The 15548-nt window shown below is 42.4% G+C and overlaps 1 protein-coding gene across 1 annotated transcript in view; it reads left to right on the forward strand.

Moving 5' to 3' along the window:
- The first annotated feature begins 7436 nt into the window (after positions 1–7436).
- Positions 7437–15548, forward strand: part of LOC139562133 (PH and SEC7 domain-containing protein 1-like) — a 45880-nt gene continuing 37768 nt past the window's right edge. The window contains exon 1 of the mRNA XM_071379504.1: positions 7437–7670. The gene's annotated coding sequence lies outside the window, so the exon portion shown is untranslated. The remainder of the gene's footprint in view (positions 7671–15548) is intronic.

Genomic DNA, 15548 nt, shown 5'->3' on the forward strand with positions numbered 1-15548 from the left:
ACGGCCCCCTACCAAAACCTGCGGGCTCTCCTTCACTGCAGCCGAGGTGAGTAAAACATTTAAACGTGTTAACCCTCGCAAGGCTGCAGGCCCAGACGGCATTCCCAGCCGCGTCCTCAGAGCATGCGCAGACCAGCTGGCTGGTGTGTTTACGGACATATTCAATCAATCCTTATCCCAGTCTGCTGTTCCCACATGCTTCAAGAGGGCCACCATTGTTCCTGTTCCCAAGAAAGCTAAGGTAACTGAGCTAAACGACTACCGCCCCGTAGCACTCACTTCCGTCATCATGAAGTGCTTTGAGAGACTAGTCAAGGACCATATCACCTCCACCCTACCGGACACCCTAGACCCACTCCAATTTGCTTACCGACCCAATAGGTCCACAGACGACGCAATCGCAACCACACTGCACACTGCCCTAACCCATCTGGACAAGAGGAATACCCATGTGAGAATGCTGTTCATCGATTACAGCTCAGCATTCAACACCATAGTACCCTCCAAACTCGTCATCAAGCTCGAGACCCTGGGTCTCGACCCCGCCCTGTGCAACTGGGTCCTGGACTTCCTGACGGGCCGCCCCCAGGTGGTGAGGGTAGGTAACAACATCTCCACCCCGCTGATCCTCAACACTGGGGCCCCACAAGGGTGCGTTCTGAGCCCTCTCCTGTACTCCCTGTTCACCCACGACTGCGTGGCCATGCACGCCTCCAACTCAATCATCAAGTTTGCGGATGACACTACAGTGGTAGGCTTGATTACCAACAACGACGAGACGGCCTACAGGGAGGAGGTGAGGGCCCTCGGAGTGTGGTGTCAGGAAAATAACCTCACACTCAACGTCAACAAAACAAAGGAGATGATTGTGGACTTCAGGAAACAGCAGAGGGAGCACCCCCCTATCCACATCGACGGGTCAGTAGTGGAGAAGGTGGAAAGTTTTAAGTTCCTCGGTGTACACATCACGGACAAACTGAATTGGTCCACCCACACAGACAGCGTTGTGAAGAAGGCGCAGCAGCGCCTCTTCAACCTCAGGAGGCTGAAGAAATTCGGCTTGTCACCAAAAGCACTCACAAACTTCTACAGATGCACAATCGAGAGCATCCTGTCGGGCTGTATCACCGCCTGGTACGGCAACTGCTCCGCCCACAACCGTAAGGCTCTCCAGAGGGTAGTGAGGTCTGCAGAACGCATCACCGGGGGCAAACTACCTGCCCTCCAGGACACCTACACCACCCGATGTCACAGGAAGGCCATAAAGATCATCAAGGACAACAACCACCCAAGCCACTGCCTGTTCACCCCGCTATCATCCAGAAGGCGAGGTCAGTACAGGTGCATCAAAGCAGGGACCGAGAGACTGAAAAACAGCTTCTATCTCAAGGCCATCAGACTGTTAAACAGCCACCACTAACATTTAGCGGCCGCTGCCAACATACTGACTCAACTCCAGCCACTTTAAAAATGGGAATTGATGGAAATTATGTAAAAATGTACCACTAGCCACTTTAAACAATGCCACTTAATATAATGTTTACATACCCTACATTACCCATCTCATATGTATATACTGTACTCTATATCATCTACTGCATCTTGCCATCTTTATGTAATACATGTACCACTAGCCACTTTAAACTATGCCACTTTATGTTTACATACCCTACAGTACTCATCTCATATGTATATACCGTACTCTATACCATCTACTGCATCTGCCATGCCGTTCTGTACCACCACTCATTCATATATCTTTATGTACATATTCTTTATCCCTTTACACTTGTGTGTGTGTGTAAGGTAGTAGTTGTGGAATTGTTAGGTTAGATTACTTGTTGGTTATTACTGCATTGTCGGAACTAGAAGCACAAGCATTTCGCTACACTCGCATTAACATCTGCTAACCATGTGTATGTGACTAATAAAATTTGATTTGATTTGAAGTCAAAGAGGCAAATGCCTGAGCTTGAGTTGTGGCAACATTTGACGTTTTCATCTGATTTCCCGCAGATGGTAGACCAGGTAATGTGGACCAATTGACTGACTAAAGGATATCTCGGATCCTACAAAAGTGCTAAATACTCCCAGGGGCTTGTAAAGACCTTAATTTATGTTCTACAGACTTACAAGAAGCAAACAGCATCACATGGGGAATTGCCCTTTATTCTGTTCCTACTATTTGCCCATTTCAATTAACATTTAAATGAAAAATGTGTAAATATGTGAACGTGTGAATTTCACATTTGTGAATTATAAAATCCATTGTGAAATAGATTTGACATTTTGTTCAGATGCAGGTGATGATGATGTCTTCAAACTGTGGCGAAAAGCTCAGAAGGGTTTCAATTAAATCAAACCCAGAGTCAACATATTGACAGACCCTTCTTACTCTGAGCCACTTGAGAAAGTGAACTTGATTTTGGGCCTCTTTTTCTAGGGCTTTACCATGATAGGTAGATGCATAACATTTGACTGTCTTTTTACTGTATGGAAATGTATTGTTCTGCTTCATCACTTGATATTGACTTCAATCTAATGTAGAATATTCTGCTCTGTATGTTACCGTGAGCAACAGCTGGGGTATGTTGCAGCTACAGTGTTATCGTGTTTGGTCTGTGCGTTGTCTGGGACTGACGTCTGTCTTTTTCACCAGTGTTTATCTATGACTATGTCCGAGTCTCCAAGGAGGCCAGAAGGAGATCTGATGCTCTAGCTGAAGAGGAAACAACCACTCCCAGTCAACTTGATCCAAATGTACCCTCTCTGATACCTTACTCCGTGTGGCGTTCACTTGCTTGAATATGTGATCCCTGGCTAAGTTAAGTGACGGCTATACTGACCGCAGGGTCTTACATTCTGTTGTAACAATGGCCCACTTTAGAGCGGGAGAGCATCGCTTCATAGTTTCCTTTGAAAAATACATCATCCACGGCTAATGATTTGGAGGCGAATTTTCCCAATGTTATGTTCTTTCTTTTGTAGACGTCACACAATTAGTTGTTTGTGAGATGCAATAACCGTAGTGAAAAATATATAATCTAGATGAGATATAAAATAAGCTGTGCATCTTTTAAACTGTCTATGTATTTGTCTGCTTGTTGTATAAGTATGTTTCACAAAAATGTTTGTTTTGTTCTGTAGAACGAATCTGAGTCAACTGTACAATTTGCAGACTCTACAAAGCCAAAGAGTGCTGTCAGCCTTAGAGAGGGGAACCTCTGCCTAGTGAGTTACTATAGATAGATCACACACTAATTTATTACTGAGCGATTCATGGAGTTTATCTTTAGGTTGAGGGTTTTTCAGTGTACAAAACCGTGATGTACTGACTACAATCACACCAAACATTAAAATCTATGTATAGCTTGTTTACAACAATGCAGTACTCAGATGTACAACATGAGTTAAACAAGGTTCTCAGTCTGCATAGGTGGTTCATGGTGAAGATTTTGCTCTTAGCCTAGATTATTTATCATATCAGTTCATGGAAAGATACTAAATGTATTTTGTCTGTATTTTTCTCCAGAGTCTTAGCTGACTGATGTTTGCATCAACTACCACGTCTTTAACCCAGTGATATTTAATGGAAGGAACAGAAATCAAATCTCCAAATAAGATCACGTTGAGACTGCCACCTTTGAAGACTGCCACTTTCTGTCTCGTCACTAAGCCCCATACAATGACTGTTTAACAGTTTAATGCAACCCTCAGGTTTCAACTCTTTAGGATAGACCAGTGAGGAGACAATACTTCCAGGCATAATGTACATGATTTTAAAAAGCCCCAGGCATCGAAGCATCTTTCAAAGCCTGCTCTCTGTCATCCTTTTGTTTGACCCTCCTATTGAGACACTCATCCCTTTTGGCATAGCTTTTGAATGAGCTTTAGTTTATTACGGTGTCTGTGACTTTCCTATGATGATGCACTGCAGAACAACACAAATCAACGTTTATTGGTGAGTCCACAGTTCTGCACGTTCTCGCAGGTGCAGCGAGAATCTTATGTTTCTAGCTCCAACAATGCAGCAATATCTAGCGGAATCTACCTAGTTAAACATTGTCGTTTGCCTGGTTCTCTTTTATCAATGAACATTCTTCCAGAAGAGCATAGTTCTTGGAAAGGATTTACCTCATCAGCCTCAGGTTGTTGTCTCAGATAGAGAATGTCTCACATAGGAGGAAAACACAGACTACAGACAGCGGTAGGGATGGAAGTGAGAAAGGCTGCCATCTTCTGGAGAAGACTATAAAGCTTTTGTCAGCCAAGGTATTTGACTGGTTCATCAAGAATCCTTATGTAGAAACAGTGGTGAGATTAGAAGGTATAGTGGGATAATGTACAGTTGTTGGATACATACAGCATTTAGAAAATCTGTTTTAGGAGAGAGGATGAAAAATAGTCCACATTTAAAGGCTGGAATGGGCTCCCTACAATGGGATTTCTAGGCAACATGCCAAGCTGCTGGGCTTGTGGGCTGGATGAGAATCACCTCGGTGTGCAGCAGAACCCACCATATACATTACCACTGTTCAAACAGGGCTGATGTGTGGGTGGTTTGTTCAGGGAGACCTATACGTGGGTGGTTTCCCTCTCCAAGCACTACACTTTTGACAGGCCACAGCAAACTACACACCAGTTCTTGCACAGATGGAAGGATAGAGAGAAAGGAGGGAGGCTTTGGACAGGACTTAGTAGGTTTTTATATGAGAGGGTGTATTTGGAAAACCATGAGTTATGAGTGGCATTGCACTTTTTCATACACTACATGACCAAAAGTATGTGGACACCTGTTAGCCGAACATCTCATTCCAAAATCATGGGCATTAATAAAGAGTTGGTCACCCCTTTGCTGCTATAACAGCCTCCACTCTTCTAGAAAGGCTTTCCACTAGATGTTGGAACATTGCTGCGGGACTTGCTTCCATTCAGCCACAAGAGCATTAGTGAGGTTTGGCACTGAAGTTGGGCGATTAGGCCTGGCTCGCTGTCGGCGTTCCAATTCATCCCAAATGTGTTCGATGGTGTTTGAAGTCAGGGCTCTTTGCATGCCAGCCAAGTTCTTCCACACCAATCTCAACAAACCAGTTCTGTATTAACCTCGCTTTGTGCTCAGGGGCATTGTCATGCTGAAACAGGAAAGGGGCTTCCCCAAACTGTTGCCACTAAGTTGGAATCACAGAATTGTCTACAAAGTCATTGTATGCTGTAGGGTTAAGATTTCCCTTCACTGGAACTAAGGGGTCTTGCCCAAATCATGAAAAACAGCCCCAGACCATTATTCCTCCTCCACCAAACTTTACAGTTGGCACTATGCATTCGGGCAGGTAGCATTCTCCTGGCATCCGCCAAACCCAGATTCGTCCGTCGGACTGCCAGATGGTGAAGCGTGCTTCATCACTCCAGAGAACGCGTTTCCACTGCTCCAGAGTCCAATGGCGGTGAGCTTTACACCACTCCAGCCAACTCTTGGTTTGTTCATGGTGATCTTAGGCTTGTGTGTGGCTGCTTGGCCATGGAAACCCATTTCATGAAGCTCCCGACGAACAGTTCTTATGCTGACATTGCATCATGAGGCAGTTTGTAAATTGGTAGTGAGTGTTGCAACCGAGGACAGGCGATTTTTACCCCCTACGTGCTTCAGCACTCTGCGGTCCCGCTCTGTGAGCTTGTGTGGCCTACCACTTCGCGGCTGAGCCGTTGTTGCTAATAGACGTTTCCAATTCACAATAACACCACTTAGAGTTGACCGGGGCAGCTGTAGCAGGGCAGAAATTTGAAAAATGGACTTGTTGGAAAGGTGGCATCCTATGACGGTGCCACGTTGAAGGTCACTGAGCTGTTCAGTAAGGCCATTCTACTGCCAATGTTTGTCTATGGAGATTGCATGGCTGTGTGCTCGATTTTACACACCTGTCAGCAACGGGTGTGGCTGAAATAGCCAAATCCACTCATTTGAAGGGGTGTCCACATACTTTTGTATATATAGTGTATTATGATTCACTGCTGTTTTCCTTCAGCTGAACTCAGAGGAACAACAACAAGCGTGTGGTAAGTGTGTAGTGATAAGTGAGTGAGGTTGTTTCCGCCCAGCCCCCTAGCTCACAAGCCTCTCTCATAGCATGTCCAAAACGTAATGCAGTGTCATCATAGCTTTGAACGAATGACAGGGAATTGCTTGAGGGATGCTTACATTACACTTGGGCTCTGCAATGTCTGGACTGCTATAGAGGGGATGAGATGGGTACAAAAATATGGTTAATTCGCTGAGCAATAGCTGTGAATATTAGCATGGGATTATTACTAGTATGTTGACAGAGTGGATGACTCATCCCAGGTAGCAGCCATGGCAACATGCTGCAGGTAAATCATGCTCTGTTGTATTTGTTTCTGTTCTATCTGTCAGTTGAACTGTTCTGATTTATTTCCTGTTTTGTGTGGTATGTGTGAACATGTGCCAATAGTTTTGTGTTTATTTTTCTGATGTGCCTGCTGCATAGGACCACATTCCTGAAGAATGTGGAATCTTAAACATGCCTCCTGTCCTCTATGATTACTGCTGTTTATCCTACCTTTTCTATTTCTGTGTCTAAACTTAACCAAGGTCTACATTTCCTGAGGAAAATGTAATTTCTGGAACCGTAGTTAGCTTGACAAAGGTAATACATTTCTAAATAAATTGTAACTGAGAGAGACAGAGTTGTGTGTATGTGCGTGTCGTCCTGCAGCTAGCTCTACATTGGACGCCACGCATTCATACACGGGCTGACTACCCCCCTGCGTGCCTTGTTATGGGGATTATACCCATGATCCCCATCACATTCTTTTGGCCTTCTTTAACGGATGTAGTATCTTCATTTGGTCCAGTCTCCCACAACAGGAAAATAATCCTGCAGTAATAGGAAATGTGGATTATAATTAATGGACATTTTTGTAGCGGCTGATAAATTTTCCGTAAGGGAAAATAGTTTTTAAATTTTTTAAATCTATCAGCCTACGTTTTGGCGTGCTTTTTGGAGAAAATGCCCCACTTAGAGAGAAGAAGAGTTCATGTTAAATCCAACCATTTCAGGATAAGGATATTGGAACAATCCCTCTGGATTTCAACTATGACCCAGATGTTGGACAGTAATTTGCAAATAGCCTTTTTTATTATTTTATATAAATTCTTGGGAAACCGCACGCTTATTGTAGCAAACAGTTGGCGCCAAATTGGGTAAAGAGATAGCAGCCTAATGTCCACATCATTTCCTATAATAGTTGACCTACTATATGCTATTTTTTAAATAAGGTATTACAGCCTTGGGTGCTATCTGGTCCGTCTGTTAGATTATACAGATTTCAAATCCGTTTGAAAGGTATTGTAATCTCTCCTTCAAGGAAGCGTAAATAGCATGCGCTCTGGGAGAGAAGAGCTCTAGCATGCTCGCATTAGGAGAAAGTGCGCGTGTGAGTGTTGCTCCTCGTCTGGAGTAAAGGTGGATCAGAGGAGCTGTCAGTTTCAGAACCATTTAGCAGTGAATGGAAAGCTCATTTTCAACCAAGGTTAAAACGTCAGCCTTCTCAGTGCGGAAACTGGTGATAAACGGCAGCCAACGTACACACGGCTACGCGTGTCTATCAGGATTCTGCAGCTTCTTATAACGTTAGCATTTGTAATGGCAGGGGTAAGTGACTATCTTCCTTCATGAACCGTGACAAGTTGCAGTGCTGCTTGTTATTGTAGGCTGGCAATGTTACTCTTCATTAATGAATGAAACGATATCTCCAGGAATTGTTCCAGCTATAGCCTATTGTTTTCTGTTTTAAGATAGCTTTTGTGTTGAATCATATCATTTCCATCTGCTTCAGTTCACCAAACATCACTTTACAGGTCTGTCGCAGAGCAGAGTGACCATCGGACAGGGACTAGTTGTTTGGGACAGATTTTCATGTCCAGAGCTCACCTGTAAACTATTTATATTACGGTATTCCCATTGCAGACCTATCTTGAAATATGACATACCTTTCCAGTGATCTGTTATTTGTTGCGCAAGTCTTAGGCAATACAGACTTGTGTTTGGTAATCAAACACCTGATCCCTACCCAAGTATTATTTCAATAAACGAATTCAACAACCATAGGGAATTACAAGACTGAACATAGCAATCTTCCTTCGTTTCAGATATGTCGACCAGATAGTCATTTACAATCATTCTTCCATGTCAAGCTGTTTCCTTTAACTAGTAGCCTATGTTGCGACCTGGTATCATTGCTGTCCACAAACCACAAAAAAATTGATCTGAATATATCAGCCTATTTAGTACCTATCTAATCGCTGTGTCTGACGAGCCTTTTGAAGTGCAGAGGCAGTTGGCCTATTCCCTTTCCTCCAGCCTATCAGATGACAGTGTTTCTATAAACAGCACTTCACTGACTGCAGTCCTTTCCCACTGGGCACACCACGTCATTTCAACGTGGATAATTGGGTCATATTTAGTTGATGTTGATCAGTGAGATTACAACCTATTTTTACCCACTCAAAAAGACCAAAAGTTAGTTGAATTTTCAATGTGTTATATCACTATGCTTTCAACCATCTTAAAGCACAACAAAGTTCAAATGGGAATACAATGTCAGATATTTTGTTTATTTATACAAAAGATGCATCTGTTATCACTGTGCTTCATTTAATAGCAGAACCAAATGACCTGGATTGCAGTTAAGATTACATTAAAAGTACATGGTGCAAGTGATCAATGCCGTTCAAGATTCTGCACAGATTATTACAGCAATTGCAGGTCTTGGAGATCTTCACAATGACCATGCTTTATATGATTACATAAGAAGAAATTTATAATTACAGTAACCTCAATGTGGCCATGGATGTGTTACAGTTGAAGTCGGAAGTTTACATACACCTTAGCCAAATACATTTAAACTCAGTTTTTCACAATTCCTGACATGTAATCCTAGTAAAAATTCCCTGTCTTAGGTCAGTTAGGATCACCACTTTATTTTAAGAATGTGAAATGTCAGAATAATAGTAGAGAGAATGATTTCTTTCTTTCATCACATTCCCAGTGGGTCAGAAGTTTACATACACTCAATTAGTATTTGGTATCATTGCCTTTCAATTTAACTTGGGTCAAACGTTTTGGGTAGCCTTCCACAAGCATCCCACAATAAGTTGGGTGAATTTTGGTCCATGACAGAGCTGGTGTAACTGAGTCAGGGCTGTAGGCCTCCTTGCTCACACACACTTTTTCAGTTCTGCCCACAAATGTTAGGTCAGGGCTTTGTGATGGCCACTCCAATACCTTGACTTTGTTGTCCTTAAGCCATTTTGCCACAACTTTGGAAGTATGCTTGGGGTTATTGTCCATTTGGAAGACCCATTTGCGACCAAGCTTTAACTTCCTGATTGATGTCTTGAGATGTTGCTTCAATATATCCACATAATTTTCTTTCCTCATGATGCCATCTATTTTGTGAAGTGCACTAGTCCCTCCTGCAGCAAGGCACTCCCACAACATGATGCTGCCACCCCCGTACTTCACGGTTGGGATGGGGTTTTCTTCGGCTTGCAAGCCTCCCCCTTTTCCTCCAAACATAACGATGGTCATTATGGCCAAACAGTTCTATTTTTGTTTCATCAGACCAGAGGACATTTCTCAAAAAAGTACAGTCTTTGTCCCCATGTGCAGTTGCATGTGCAGTTGCAAACCGTAGTCTGGCTTTTTATTGGCGGTTTTGGAGCAGTGGCTTCTTCCTTGCTGAGCGGCCTTTCAGGTTATGTCGATATAGGACTCGTTTCACTGTGGATATAGATACTTTTTTACCTATTTCCTCCAGCATCTTCACAAGGTCCTTTGCTGTTGTTCTGGGATTGATTTGCACTTTTCTTACCAAAGTATGTTAATCTCTAGGAGACAGAACGCGTCTCCTTCCTGAGCGGTATGACGGCTGCGTGGTCCCATGGTGTTTTATACTTGCATACTATTGTTTGTACAGATTAACGTGGTACCTTCAGGCGTTTGGAAATTGCTCCCAAGGATGAAACAGACTTGTGGAAGTCTACAATTTTTTTTCTGAAGTCTTGGCTGATTTCTTTTGATTTTCTCATGATGTCAAGCAAAGAGGCACTGAGTTTGAAGGTAGGCCTTGAAATACACCCACAGGTACACCTCCAATTGACTCAGAAGCTTCTAAAGCCATGACATAACTTTCTGGATTTTCCCAAGCTGTTTAAAGGCACAGTCTACTTAGCGTATGTAAACTTCTGACCCACTGGAAATTGTGATACAGTGAATAATAAGTGAAATAATCTGTCTGTAAACAATTGTTGGAAAAATGACTTAGGACATCTACTTTGTGCATGACATAACCGACTTGCCAAAACTATAGTTTGTTAACAAGAAATTTGTGGAGGGGTTGAAAAACGAGTTTTAATGACTCCAACCTAAGTGTATGTAAAACTTCCGACTTCAACTGTACATACCTTTCTAAAATAGTCTTAGGCTATTTATTGTACAAAAGTCATATTGGTTTTGTTTGTGAACGCTATCAAATATCAACATTTGAAAGAGATTTATCTTCTGCTTGGATTGTTCCTTCTGTGCCACTGACTTAGTCTGGCTTGAATTCCAGTTTGTCTACAAATTATTAATTGATATGTTGGATTCACTTCTCAACCAAAAATCGAAGTTAGACTAGGACTAAGTCAAATCAATCTTTAAATGTACTTGAAATTAAGTTTGATTTGATTTAGTCCTACACAATTCAATATCACTAAAGATAATTACAATTTAAATCAACCAGAGCTTGAAACCCTAGGCCTATTGTATTGTCTATTTTTAGTTGATTTCAGGTTTGAATATAAACAATAGCTGTTGATGACTTTGCAAATCATATAAAGGCCTAAATAGCATCATTGATGATATATCGGTGATAAAGTATGGTCACATTTTATTTGCTATGTTAAACCCACCATATGGAATTACTTAGAAAGCAACAGGGAGTTTATTTCGTGTTGAGAGATCTCCACTTACAAAATCATTCTCACAATAGCACATTGGTAATAGTCAGTGACAGATATAATAGCTAAGCATGGCAGGGCTTGGTTAAAACCCTGGATCGGAGACCAAAGGTTAGCAGTAGTCGATAGACCAATTCTCCAGTATTAGGTGCTGCCCAGCCTATAGCTCTTTTTAAATTATTTATAATGTTGAATATCGGATGTTTTTAAAGGTACAAATTCAAAAAAAGATATACAAATGTTGAAATTTGTTTACCAGGATGATGATGACAACACATTTCCCCTTCAAAACAACAGTTGATTACTTTTTTCAAATCCAATGTATTTTCTACATAGATTCCACATTACGATGACAAATGACATTGAAACAACATTGGTTCAACCAGTTTGTGCCCAGTGGGTTGTCCCAGGTGCTACTCTGTCAGTAAGGCTGTTGCATGATACTTCTGGGTCTCTCTCACACACACTCTGTCCTTCCTACATCTTACCTCATCAATTCTACTCTCTTTCTGCTCTGACGCTGTCTCAAGTGAGTCCACCTCTTCCCCCCCCCCCCCCCCCACTGTGTGGGCATAATGATTCATGCAGATGCTGCATGGCTGATATGTGTAGTGGGCATGCCCGACAGACAGTCACAGACACAGGAACCCATGACCCAGCTTTAATGCTGAGGCCGTGATATTTTAGAAGTCCTTATTGGTTCATGACATAACTGTTTTCTTTACCCTGCTATTGCTTCATTATAGTGTGTGTTGTAGGAACCACATTTCTGCTGAAATCCAAGAACAACTGGATGGTATTTGTTGGCGGAATCAAAGTTGTATTGTCACCTAGAGATGATGGACTGAATGTATTCTAAAAATGTCCCCTCTTCCCTTTTCCCCCATGTCCCCAGGCTCCCCACTGCAGCCAGAGAATAGATTGTGCCAACAGAGGTAGTGCATTGCGCCATTCTCCAGCCAAGATTGATCTGACTGTGTAACAGTCACTTGGTTAAGCATATGAGACATCGACGTGTCTGCCAGTGCATAAAGTGGGATTTCAGGGCCACAACTTTCTGATGTCCTATAGCTATGCGGGGGCATTCCCACGGGGGCATTCCCTCAGTGATGATTTTTTTCAGAATCTGAGCTATGATGATAGGGCTTTTAAACTGTCCCCAGATAAAACCACAGCTGACTCTGCATGGTCAGTGGATGTGACTGTAATTAAGAGTAGTGCGTTCAACTATTGACTGCGGGTGATTACAATCTTGGTGAGTAACGGGCTGATTTTTTTCCATACTGTACATTGACGTTATCTGCTTAGCTGCTGTTGGGTAAAAATATTAAGATATGGCTACGTACAATTTGACTTTATGTTCAGTCTTGTGACATGAAATTGAATCTGTCTCAAGTGAATTAGTCTCAGCTGTTTATAGGCTCCATTGCTGCTCCTTTGTTTTGAAATCTGACATTGTGTTTGTGTCTGAGGAGACTCTGAAACCCCCTTAGCGTAAGCCCATTGAAGTCAAACCATTCACACATTAACTTCAGCGAAGCCACAAGACCATTTACAGCAACCGCTTATTAAGACCCTGTATATAGCTTACTTACTTTCTCATGTTCTTCTTATTTCAATTTCTTTTGTGTTTTTGTTCTACCTTATGTTATTTTTATTACTACATTGATTACTGCATTATTGGGTTTAGAGCTTGCAAGAAAGGCATTTGACTGCACTTGTGCACGTGACATTAACTTGAAACTTAAAGATCACCATTTGTAAAGCCTTTTTTCCGAGCGCGTTGTCGGGGTAAGCTCTCTGTCTGGAAAGACAAATCCCGGGGAGGAAAAGCAGACACAGACCTTTCCCCTCATTCTTGTCTGGATGGATCGGACACCAGCCAGGAGGAGATTGACTGGGGAAGCTGTGGAAATTCACTCCTAACTGTAGCCAAACCACAGAAAATAGAGTGGGGTGGGGTGGGGGGGGGGGCGGGCACAATACAGTGGGGTGCCATTTGTTAAGCTGTCACTTCCATGAGGCAGTGAGAAAATAACTTACATGGGCTCTGCTCTGCTATTTATCTGTCATCAAACTTGATTGACAGAATTTATTACATACAATTTCCAAGTCCAGAACCTCCTAGTGAGGTACAGTAGGCATGCTACAGCTAGCCTGTAAGTGTTGATACCTAGAGAGAGTACTAGTAGGGTTATCAGAGGGATAGAGAAACTGACTGTCTGTCCAAGCGTGAGAGTGTAGGTGATGCCTCGAATTTGTTTATTCTTGTTTTTCCTCAGAGGTTCACAACTGTTAGCCCCTATGACTCAAATTAGCCAAATTAGTTTCTATCCTCTGAATAAGAGGGCCCCAGTCCCCTCTGACCTTGTTACCGCCCCAGCAACTATAAGCTGCATGGTCCTTCACCATCTGTTAGTGCTAAACAGACTACTTTACACAGCACTGGATCAAGGGATCTGATTGGTCGAGCACCATGAGTGGCAGGACGTGGAAGACGGAGCTCTATTGGACTTAGGCAGGGGGGGGGGGGGGGGGAGGAGGAGGGAGGCGTAAATCCAGTATGGATGAGCTGGCAAAGCGGACAGCCACTGTGAGTCTAGAGGTGGCAAAGAGGAGAAGGGGAGACGAGGAGAAAGGCAGATGAGGTGGAGAGAGAGGGAGGCAGCCCCAGACTGCTGCTGCCACTCGGGGGATAGCAGATGCTATGTGTACAGTGTGTGTCTGTAGGATGAACAAAAATGGGGGGGTAGGGAATCCTATTAGTCTGAGTACAGAAAAAGTAGGCCTAAGTACCCTGCTCATCAGGGTGTAAGTGTGTTCCATCGTGTGTGTTTTTAATATGAGCGAGTGTGAGAGAAAGAACGGAGGGGTGGGGGGTACATGTTGATCCTCAAGTGTTATGAGGTTGTAATCTACTCTGTGTGCCTTGTTCAAAATGTGGCCGTGCGATGTTAATATAAATGTCTTGGTCTCCTGGTTTTAGAAATACTTTGATATGTTAACGGTTTTCTAATTGACAAATGTATTTTTAAATTGTAAACTTGCTTTCTAGTCTGTGAAAAACTCAAAACACAGACATGATTTTTTTAGGTGTTCCTTTTTAGGAGTGAGTCATTTTTTTAAATGTTCTTCTTTCTGGTCATCAGGGGAGATTGATATGCGTGATAATTGGGGTTTGAAAGGAAATGGATCTGACATTTTTTTTAAAGCAATAAAATGAAAATGTTAGTACCGTCTCCTGGCTGTAATAATGTCCAGCAGTCTGGTTGTTGTCCTCTGGATTTATTCCACTTCATACGGGCCCAACTAACTTAACTATGTCTGACTCCTGCCAGACGTATCCAATAACGTAAGCACGGGCCCTGGCCCCTGTCTCAAGTACAGTGAGTTAACCTTGTTGTGTAATTTGATGAAGAAATAACCACACTACAGATTTAGTAGTGGAAGTAGCATTCATTTTTACATGCATAGGAACAACAAAACGTCTTGGGCCAGCCAGACAGAAGTTATTTGGGCTTAACTTTTTCAGGTTGGTGGGCATATGACCCAGTGGTTCTATTAAACAAATAGGTGTACATTTCAGGTTGTTGTCAGTTACCTTTGCATTCACAGATAGTTTTAACTTGCAATTTGTCCTGTGACTCGACTCTTCATCGCCTCTCTATGTGTTCTGTAGTTAACACAAAACCTTACTCACCTTGATTGACCAGTGTGTAGGGATAGCTGTGGTGACCAACTGTATGTATTGTGTTCTCAAACAGCAATGTTGTACATGGCTCAAAGTGAAACTGCAAAGGGAGGCTCAGGAACCTCAACGGCACAAAATATGAGGATAAATGGTGCTGGGTATTATGATTAGCAAGACAGTCAAATAACTGCAATCAATTCAACAGGTTCACAATTATCACAGACACCTCAGAATACCTCTGAGCATGTGTTTGTGTCAATGTGCATCTATCTGTGTACAAAAAAAAATGTGTACACTTGCAGCTAACTTCCTGCAATTTTACACATTTAGCCATGGGGCAAAAATAAAAATGTGAAGTTTTATAGCTAATCTGATGTTATTCTACACATTTTGCCACAAGGCTGAAAAAATGTTGCTGTTTTAAAGAACATTTCCTGTAATTCTACACATTTTGCATGGGGCAGAGAGGAAAATGCAGTTTTATAGCTCCTCTCATGCTATTCTACACATTCTGCCATGAGGCTGAGAGAATGTAGCATTTTTAAAAGCTAATTCAAGCTAAAAAATAGGTGTGTTGACTGTGATAAAGGCACAGAAAAAAAGATGTTGTATTGTCACACACCAGATAGGTGCAGTGAAATGTGTTTTACACCGTCAGCCATAGTAGTATGAGATGTCTTGTTTGCTAAATGAACAAATGAAACAAATGAACAAACTCTCCCAGGAAAGTCATGGCACAACCCTGCTTCTTCCCTGGGATCTCAGATAGTTATCACCTGCTGTGTGTGTGTGTTGTGTGTGCATGCATGTGTGTTTAGGGTCTGAGATGATTTGGAT

This window comes from Salvelinus alpinus, chromosome 32 (assembly GCF_045679555.1).
Source record: "Salvelinus alpinus chromosome 32, SLU_Salpinus.1, whole genome shotgun sequence".
Lineage (NCBI taxonomy): Eukaryota > Metazoa > Chordata > Actinopteri > Salmoniformes > Salmonidae > Salvelinus > Salvelinus alpinus.